The sequence below is a fragment of the Amblyomma maculatum genome, chromosome 9 (assembly GCF_055883805.1).
Source record: "Amblyomma maculatum isolate TAMU_Amacu chromosome 9, ASM5588380v1, whole genome shotgun sequence".
NCBI lineage: Eukaryota > Metazoa > Arthropoda > Arachnida > Ixodida > Ixodidae > Amblyomma > Amblyomma maculatum.
The window spans coordinates 64005046-64014676 of record NC_139352.1 but is presented as its reverse complement, the minus strand read 5'-3'; the positions used below and the strand labels follow the sequence as shown (position 1 = coordinate 64014676).

At 44.1% G+C, this 9631-nt stretch overlaps 2 non-coding genes across 2 annotated transcripts; both read left to right on the top strand.

The window, feature by feature from the left end:
• Window positions 1-7473: 7473 nt before the first annotated feature.
• On the top strand, window positions 7474-7555 carry TRNAS-AGA (transfer RNA serine (anticodon AGA)). The gene has a single exon. It is a non-coding gene; the product is annotated as a tRNA-Ser (tRNA).
• Window positions 7556-9201: 1646 nt separating this feature from the next.
• TRNAS-AGA (transfer RNA serine (anticodon AGA)) lies at window positions 9202-9283 on the top strand. The gene has a single exon. It is a non-coding gene; the product is annotated as a tRNA-Ser (tRNA).
• Window positions 9284-9631: the final 348 nt, after the last annotated feature.

Below are 9631 nucleotides of genomic sequence, written 5' to 3'. Positions count from 1 at the left end.
ATACTTTGCCGAACGCCCATATCGTCTTCTTGATTTTGACTAGAATGTCAGTAACTGATGCTTGTTCCCTGACTCACCGTAGACGTACGCTTCCAGTCTCTTAACGCTACATCTTTAATTTTCCTTTGCGTAGCTCTATTCCCTTCTATATGTCAGGTGGAAAAAAAACATAAACAAACAAACCTATACAGTGGTGAACAAGTGCAGTATCACTCATGCAATGAGCATCATCATAAATGCCGTTAAGCGTTCGGTTCATGCGTCGTACTGTACGCGTGCAGCCCTGTATTGCTGCTGGATGTTGTTCGGGTCATGTTGTGCAGGGAAGCTGTAAGCTACTTCCTGGAAGGCAGGCGATTCCGGCAACATCTGTGCATACTTAGCGACGGAGCGCTTCACGAGAGACATTGGATTGACTGCTGAGAAGAAAAGTCAGTGATCAGAGCCGAATAACATTGTAGACCACGGACACGTTCATTATATCCGCTATTCGTAATGCACGCAAAATGTGCGTTCGTCGCCGGCCGGGATGGCACCAGAGACGCCTATTTTTCCCACGGTGCGTACTGCCGTCTTTCTGCGTGCTTTTATTAAGCGACGACGGGAAATTTAACCGAAGGGACCGTTCACAACACTTGAGACTAAAAACGCGTATGCTAATATCTTTTCGCAACTTAATAGCCTGCGCGCATGCTTGCTCCAAATTTATACAAGGGATATAAGGCTCTGCAGGATTCCTTAACGTGACTGCATCTGACGAAAGCTCAGTATTCGGGTGATTTCACATTCCGCTGGAATCTAAAAAGGCAGCCGCTGCTACCGGAATCAAGCTCGCGAAAATTCTGTCCTCAGTAGTTGAACAGAGCGTAGCACGCAAGGTTACGAGTATGCTTCATTGCATTTCGCTTCATTTCGTTTCACTTCGTCGCATTACCTTAATGACCTGGTAAGGCACCTTACATAAGATGTAGGTACAAATGTTATGGAGTGTTAACACAATGAAAAATGACTGCAAAAATTTGCGGATTGCATTGAGAGTACTGGAACATTAAACCCGTCATAGTAAGAAGAAATAGTCGCTAAATTGGGTCATGATAACAACAGCGCTATATTTAGCTTTGGCATTGGCAGCACAGTGGCATCTCGAAAGCTATGAAAACAGATAATTTTATCTGCGTAAACAAGATGTCCTACATGTGCCCCATACAAATCACGTAGGGACTGACACTCGTCGAATAGATAAACTTTATTACCTTTTCACACGATCGGCCTGTCGCTGCAAGCCACGGTCGCAGACTCGTAGCTGATTTTGTTCTCTCGAGCCATCGTTGAGAGCTGGGCATTCGTGGCGCGCGAATGCGCTAGTCAAGTTGCTTTTGTAATTCGCGGGCTTTCTTTGGAGCTCGGTGATGGTGGTAAAAACAATTTCCAACAGATGCAGGATAGGCGTCAATCTATCTGCCTAGACGACGACCTGGAGTCATTGGACCCGGGCGGCGTGTTCGGCCAGTCGGATTACACCTAGCTGAGTCTCAGGGTGTGAGCTCAACAGTAGAGTCTCCCAAAATTCTTCCGTTTTTTTGTCTGTTCATTTATATTTTTTATTGCCGGACACGTCCATATTATATGTACCAGACCCGCTTTATCCTGACATAGTTTGCACCTATCTGAGAATTGAGCCGGGTACCACTGACTTAAAGTATACTGGGTTCGGAAAATTCCTTGTTTGTAAGCGCCTCCAAATGCTTTCTTGGATCTTATTTAGTATCCTATCTGCCGGTGGGTATTCTAACCTGTTTAGTCGATAGTGCTCGGTAATCTCTATGTAGCTGACTAGCCTGTCCCTCCTAAGAGTACTGAGGATCGGAGCCTACCCGGAAGGTGAGACCGCGGGCAAGCTTGTGAGCTCCCTCATTTCCATGCATGAAGCTGGGAGTGGGCTGGTGACCATATATTAGCCGGATTATTCTGTCATCCTCACATGTTCTCAGTATCCTTTTTGTGCGTGGAGAGACCCTTCTCTTGAGAAAATTGCATATTGCTGTTTTGGAATCACTTATAATTGTAGTAGCCAATGTCCCTGCTATTGCAAAGGCAATCGCCACCTCTTCAGCCGTGTGAGCTAAACTTGTCCTAACCGAGCCGTTTATTCTTAGATTTTGTTCATCTGACACTACCAAAACCATAACATGCCTGTCCTCATACTCGGCGGCATCGACATAGACCTTCCTTGATATATCTTCTGCAGCGTTTCCGTCCTTTTCTTCCTTCTTTTCTAGTGATACTCTGGATGCATAGTTCATGGCAGCGGGGGGATTTTTAGTCGCTTCCTGACTTCCATCGGGACATCCGTCTTCTGGTCCTCTTGCCTTTCGTATCGAATATCTAGTTTTAGCAATATGCTTCTTCCTGTCCGCCTCTTTGCCACTCTTCCGTTCTAGGATATTTGGTTGGCCTCTATCACCTCTTCCAGCGTATTGTGGTCCCCCATCTTCTTTAGCCGTTTCGTAGACTTACTGATGGGGAGACCAAGGGCTGTTTTTATGCTCTTCCTGATGATTGCTTCAATCTTAGCCTTCTCGCAGTTGGCAAGGTGTAAGTACGGGACTGCGTCTTGCTGATGACAAAGGCATGTACAAGGGGTAGGAGGTTTGCTTCTCTCATGCCCGATTTGCGATGCGTCTAATTAGACGTAACGTTTGTTGAGTACAGCCTTCGAGTTTCTTTATAGCATCTCCGTGATGACCATTTTACTGCAGCCACATACCTAGGATCCGAACCTTGTCCACTCTGGGGATGAAATCTCCATCTGCCTTTAGTTCGATTCTAGCTTGTTCTTTGTCGAATCTGCTGCGTGGTGGCTGGTACACGAGCATCTCGGACTTTTTGGGAGAGCATTTCAGGCCTCTAGGGGTTACGTATTCTTCAACAGTTTGCACGCGGCTGCCTGAAGGATGTCTTCAATTTGTCCATCACTACCTCCCGTGGTCCACAGTGTGATGTCGTTTGCGTAGAGGCTGTGGTTTAGCCTCTCAATTTCTTCTAGCTTTGATGGAAGCTTGATGACTGAAACACTGAACAGCAGGGGTTAGAGGACTGAGCCCTGGGGTGTTCCTCTGCTGCCCAGTGTAAATTTGTCCGACTTGTGTTCTCCAATTTGGATGGTTGCTTCTCGCTTTGAGAGAAAGTCCCTTACGTAGTTATAAGTTTTTTTTCACCTACGCCGAGATTTTGTAGGTTTTCCAGTATTGCTTTGGGTTTGACGTTATCGAAGGCCTTTGTAAGTCCAGGCCCAGGATAACTCGCGTGTCTTTAGTATGCGCTTCAATGATCCGGTGTTGGATTTGCAGCATAATGTCCTGGAAAACAAAATATACACGTGAGGCTTTCTTTATAGCAAATTAATGGTATGGGGGTTTCTGGGGTTGCTCTCCAACTTTGCGAATCACATTTATTGCCTAAAATCAATATTAAGTAAATTAGAAAAATTAACCCATTTTAACTACTTAATTATTTCCGAAACAAAAGTAGCCTTTGATGTGCACGACGGATGGCCCTCTGTATAAAACTGATTTGCCTGGCCTATCTCAAAAAAAAAAAAAAAGTTTAATTTTTAACTCTTGGTCCAAGTTATAACTGGGACAACTGCTGGCAAAAGTCTCAATTTTGGCGGCGATAGTCTGAGGTAGTCTGCGACAGTCGCAATTTTCGTCGTGAACGCTGGGCGAGCCACGTGTATGAAACCGTGAGCTTCCAACTCCGGTGCTTTTCTCTCCCTCATGCTATGAGGAGGTGACGCTTGTAGGCGCGAATAACTCAAATAGCTCGGCGATAAATTTAGCGACATTTTTTGTATGCTCTTGATCTGGCGATTTAATGTCGGCGATATGTGCACATAAACCACGAACATCGTCCCGCACTTGATTGCGATAACATTTCTAATTTCTAAACTACATTGTATACCGCATTTCCTCTGTGAAGCCAAACATCAAACGCTTACTCGTGTTTCAATATATATATATATATATATATATATATATATATATATATATATATATATATATATATATATATATATATATATATATATATATTTCGTTCCCCTCGAAATTGAGTCTGTTGTGCACCCATGACTTCTGTACGGTCAGAAATAGATAAATTATTTGCAGTGTTTTTCTTAGATTCTTTTAAGACGTAAATGTGTGTCGTAACAGCCACCACAACCGTCCAACAGTGCTTGAGTCGACCAAGAGATCTCTACTACAATGCTGACGCGGTCTTATAAGAACGTGATATGGCTGACTGCAGTGGACCGACGTGCGATCCGTATACCGCGCTATCGGTTGCGATAATTGCTCACTGCAGCCTTTTTTCTTTTGTATAACCTTGCATTTTCTTTCAGCATTTACACTTGCGTAATGTCGTATTATTCACGTTTTTCCCATCGCAAGCCGTCATAGGGCGTCGGAATATATTTTACTTGCAGTTGCGGCATTCTGCGTCAACGCCGTTTGCGCCAAGGAAAGTTCCCATTGAGGTTGTCGCTGTAGGCAAAGAACGCGTCTGCATTTTCTTTTGCAATGTTTCCGCAGGCAGTTTCCGAATGCCATGTTGTGTGGCAAATACTGATAATCAGTCATTCAGAGCGCTTGCATCAAGTTCGGCTGTCCACACACAGCGTAACTGACATAGTTTTGCGTCTTCTATACGAGCAGCTATACGATATAAACCGGTCAGGTGCACGTCATGGTCTCTTCACACGAGGAACCGTCGGTCCGCGGGCCAGGCATCACGTGTTCACACACGTCACTACGAACTGTTATGCGCTTCGATTCCGTCAAGCGGACTCGGAAGATCAAAAAAGTAGACGACTCAGTGGTCGAATTGACAATTCCGGGAAGAGAAGAAGGCTAGGCGCGCATGTCAGGCCTAGCTACCCCGTCATGTCCAAACTCCCCCGTTTACCCCTCCACTCCGCTAACCAGAACACAAACTTCATCTCACGAGTGAGTGCCAATTAAGGCCCGTCTCCTTCTATAGTCTTACGACTGTGCGCGTCGCAGGCTGCGTACTTGCGGTGGTGGTGGAAAAAACATTTACTGTCAAAAAAATGTAGAGGGGCAGACCCCCCTTTCCTTACATGACACGAGACAGCCCTTAGGGGGCCGCCCTTATACAGAGCAAAGGACAGCCCTCGTTGGTTGATGACCCAGCGCTGGTCTGCAGCAGTGGAGCTGGCCAGGAAAGTATGACTCCGCTGTGGTTGGGGATGGAGGATGTGAGAAGGTAGGGCATGTGAGGAGAACGTGAAGAAAGTATCCCGGTTTCCCGCAGAGCTTACAGGAGGAGAGGAACTGATCGGGTAGCGGGCATGAAGGAGAATAGGGTAGGGAGCGGTACGCGTATGGAGTCGGCGCCAGTGGGAGGCTCCGGTTAGGGTTAGGGAGGGAGCCGGCGGTGCGTATACTTGCGGTGAGCGAATCCATTTACGGAAGTGGGAACATTCAGAACAGTGGGCTGGTTGCCACACCTAGCGCGCTTAGCTTTGTGGCCCACAGCTGAACTCCACTGGAGAAATGCATTTGACATTTCTCGCTTGATCGGTCCGCGGGCCGACAGCGTGTCTCACATATATTAGTGACGTAACGGCGTGTCACTCGTGTGAATAGTGGCGCTGCCAGAAAACTTGTTCTGGTGTGGTGGTGCTTCTGAGGAACGATGGCTCGTTTACTATCCGGTTCAATAATAATAAAAAAAGCATTCTGCACGTCGCTCAGCACGTGACAATTGTATACATTGCGAAATGAATGCAAATGCTAGCTTCGTATTATAAGGTGACCGCCGGTTCGAAATAATACCACATAGGTGTTCTTTTTTTTAATGTATATCAATGAAATAAAAACATTTTTCATGCAATACCTAAACATATATACGCTGTTCTTTGTTTTGTTTTTTTTTAATTGATAGCTACATGTCCGCGTTTCCCTACTTAAAAAAAAGGACGCAATTCACGGAGCATTTGCGGTTGCCATTTAATTTGAAATTGCGTTATATTCATGCCCCTACTTTTCTTGGTTGGCACCACGCCGTATATCGGACAGTATCACATTTAACTTGACTAACGGAGTAAATATCACAAATGAGTGTGAATAATCGGTGTTGTTTTGAGCGAATTGTGTGCGCTGATGTGCAACACTGACATAGAGATGCGGAAATGAGTAAACAGTGCTCGCTGTTCCGTTTTAACCGAAGTATACCGTCTTTCCTGACGTACAGGGCCAACCACTTCTAGCTATAACACGGTCGCTGCTTCCAAAGCAACATTGCGTCCGACGCAGGCACATATCGATGCAAGGGATGTAAGCACAGAGGGAGCCGGGCGTGCTGCTTCAATGGTCTGCCACATAGCTTTATTGTATGGCTGGGTCGGACGCAATGACGCTTTGAAAGCAGTGACGGTGTTATAGCTAGAAATGGACGAGGCTGTACATGAAGAAGCATTATCTGTCTATGACAAAGCAAACTAGAGTTTATTGCCAGTGTGCGCATCGCTCAACTGCCAGTTTCAATCTGACAAGGCGAATAATGCCATAAGTAACGCAATGATAACGTGCTCCGGTTGAATTTTTTCCGCACGTGTGCGGTAATTTTTAATAGTTTCGATACTTGGATTGACTAAGCATAAGAACGAACTGTTTGATGAACTTGTGGCCTCAGCAGGCTCGATGTACAGTCTTTGTCAAAAGTTTACAGCCCAGAGGGTTTGCTTGTAAGCCGTTTCTGTAATAATCGTGCAAATCCTAGCCTTTGGAGATGGTAGGACGATAAATCTTTTTGCTTTCAGCAAGTATGGAAATCTGGGAATGCATTACGAGCCACACAGTATCGCTCAGAAGTAGATCCCCTGGCCTGTAAACTTTTGATAAAGGCTGTACATGCTTAACGGACCTGTTTGGTGGCCGCTATAGTTGCTGCGCTGCTCAAATGTCAGTCAATTCGACTATTATTTCCAACTTCATCTTTCCCTTCTCGCTTTGAGACATACACCGATATTCAGTAGTCATTAAAATAGGCGCCATATTGCCTGCCCCCACACCCCCTTCTCGCTATGCCCCTCGAACATAATGAAACCAGAATTGAGGCAACATTGTCGGTGTGTTAACTTTAATGTCAATTATGTGACTTCCTTTATAGGGCAGCATTCCAGTTGTCCAACCCCTCATGCATTCAATTCTCGAAGGACGGTTGCCAAGCCTCGCCTCTACGAGGAAAGTCTCCGACCTTGACCTTAACGCTTTGCTTGCCGTTGTGATAAGAATGAAAAGGCACTCGAGGCGTACGGCAATCGCTAATGGCGGTATCTTATCGCAATTGCCATGCTTTAGATATGACAGAGAATGCGCAATCTTCACGTCGCTGTTTGCAGTAAGATTTAAGTGTAATGTTTGTTTCTTCGGAAAGAGCACACAGCTGGCAGTCGTGGCCGAGTGGTTAAGGCGATGGACTAGAAATCCATTGGGGTCTCCCCGCACAGGTTCGAATCCTGTCGACTGCGGAAATGTATTTTTTTTCGCCGTATGAGCAGCGTGAGAAGTTTCATTTTAAGGGTTAAATTCACAACCGCTAATCATTTATTCTATGTTTTTAAAATCGTAGTGCAACAATTAGAGGTCTTAGGCTAGTAAGCGGGAAGATCGGAGTTCTCAATACAATATTTCGGACATCCGCGTGTCTTTGCTAACTAATAATTACTGGAAATAAAGAGTCTGGACCAGTTTTGGGACACAAAGCACTGTATTCGCACAAGCTGGTCAACTGCTCTTACAGCGTGAGAAGTTTCATTTTAAGGGTTAAATTCACAACCGCTAATCATTTATTCTATGTTTTTAAAATCGTAGTGCAACAATTAGAGGTCTTAGGCTAGTAAGCGGGAAGATCGAAGTTCTCAATACAATATTTCGGACATCCGCGTGTCTTTGGTAACTAATAATTACTGGCAATAAAGAGTCTGGACCAGTTTTGGGACACAAAGCACTGCATTCGCACAAGCTGGTCAACTACTTCTTACATGTCCTCGTTAAAATACTATCGCATGGACAGTTTTTCTAGAAATTGGGGAAAATTGTGATTTTGACCCGACTCTTCGGGGCCATCTTCGGGCCGCAAAAATCGGATAACATCGGGTTTTATCTGAAAACGAACAACCCTAACCATGCAGGGCTAGCAGTCGTAAGCTTATACTAGTAGTCGACGTCGGCAAATGAGCATATAGGACTACTACATAGTGTTCTAATAGGAACGCAGTAATGTACTGCAGGCTGTTCTGATTGGCCTAGATCGCAGTATATATAAATAATATTTTGATGTTTTACACAAGCAGCAGCGCTTTGATATCGGCCAAATTAGCAGCGGCAGCCCAGGCAGCACGGATCATTAAAATAATATTATTAAAGTGGCCATAAATAATTTTTAGCAAAACATTTAAAATAAAAATTATTCCAAATGCTGACTTTTCAGTGTTATCAAAAGTTATAAATTAATCATTTTTATGGGGTGTTATAAACATTATTTTGATCTAACGAAAATTACAGGGTTGAACTTAATTCATGCTTACGCGCGGAAGTGCGAAAGCATTGCGAGTTCCGTACCTAGTTTCGTTATGAGCTTCTGAGTTGCATTGCTTTTCCGAAGTTAGACATCTTTTTTTTGCATCTAGCTATGACGTCACCAACTCGTTGTTCACGACTTCTTGTCATGACATGTTCGTGTCACGTAATCAGTTGACGACATTATCACTGACTATATACCTTAGCTGATACATACATACATACATACATACATACATAAATACATACGTACGTACGTACGTACATACGTACGTACGTACATACATACATACATACATACATACATACATACATACATACATACATACATACATACATACATACATACATACATACATACATACATACATACATACATACATACATACATACATACATACATACATACATACATACATACATACATACATACATACATACATACATACATACATACATACATACATACATACAGTTCGAATCCTCATATCAGCCCTGTCACTATATGTATATTTCGCAGAAAACGCTAAAGTAGGAACGAAATTTCTCAATATCCACACAACTGTCCGCACATTTGCTCAGTTCGTGCAGCTGCGCAGTCGTGGCCGAGTGGTTAAGGCGATGGACTAGAAATCCATTGGGGTCTCCCCGCACAGGTTCGAATCCTGTCGACTGCGATACTTTTTTTTCCTCTTGTATCTTTTGGTTGAAAACGCTTCGCCTTAATATGTCCGAAAAAATAAAGCACGCATGATTTCTTATCGCAAGTGCGACAAAATCGCTCATTGTGCAGCTTTCACTGTGATTTGCCACTTCGATTCCATGTACCACGTGTTAAGTATTGCGACATGAATTTGCGTCATGAATTCGAACCGATTACATATGTACATCCAATTGTATGCCGTTTAGACCGGGACTGGCTTTCCTTTCCCCAAAAGAAATAAATTTAAGACGTTTAACACTTTGTCAAAACTTTGCCACTCTTTCGCGCCAAATATTCGCGGCGCTATCGGCGTCCACATAAT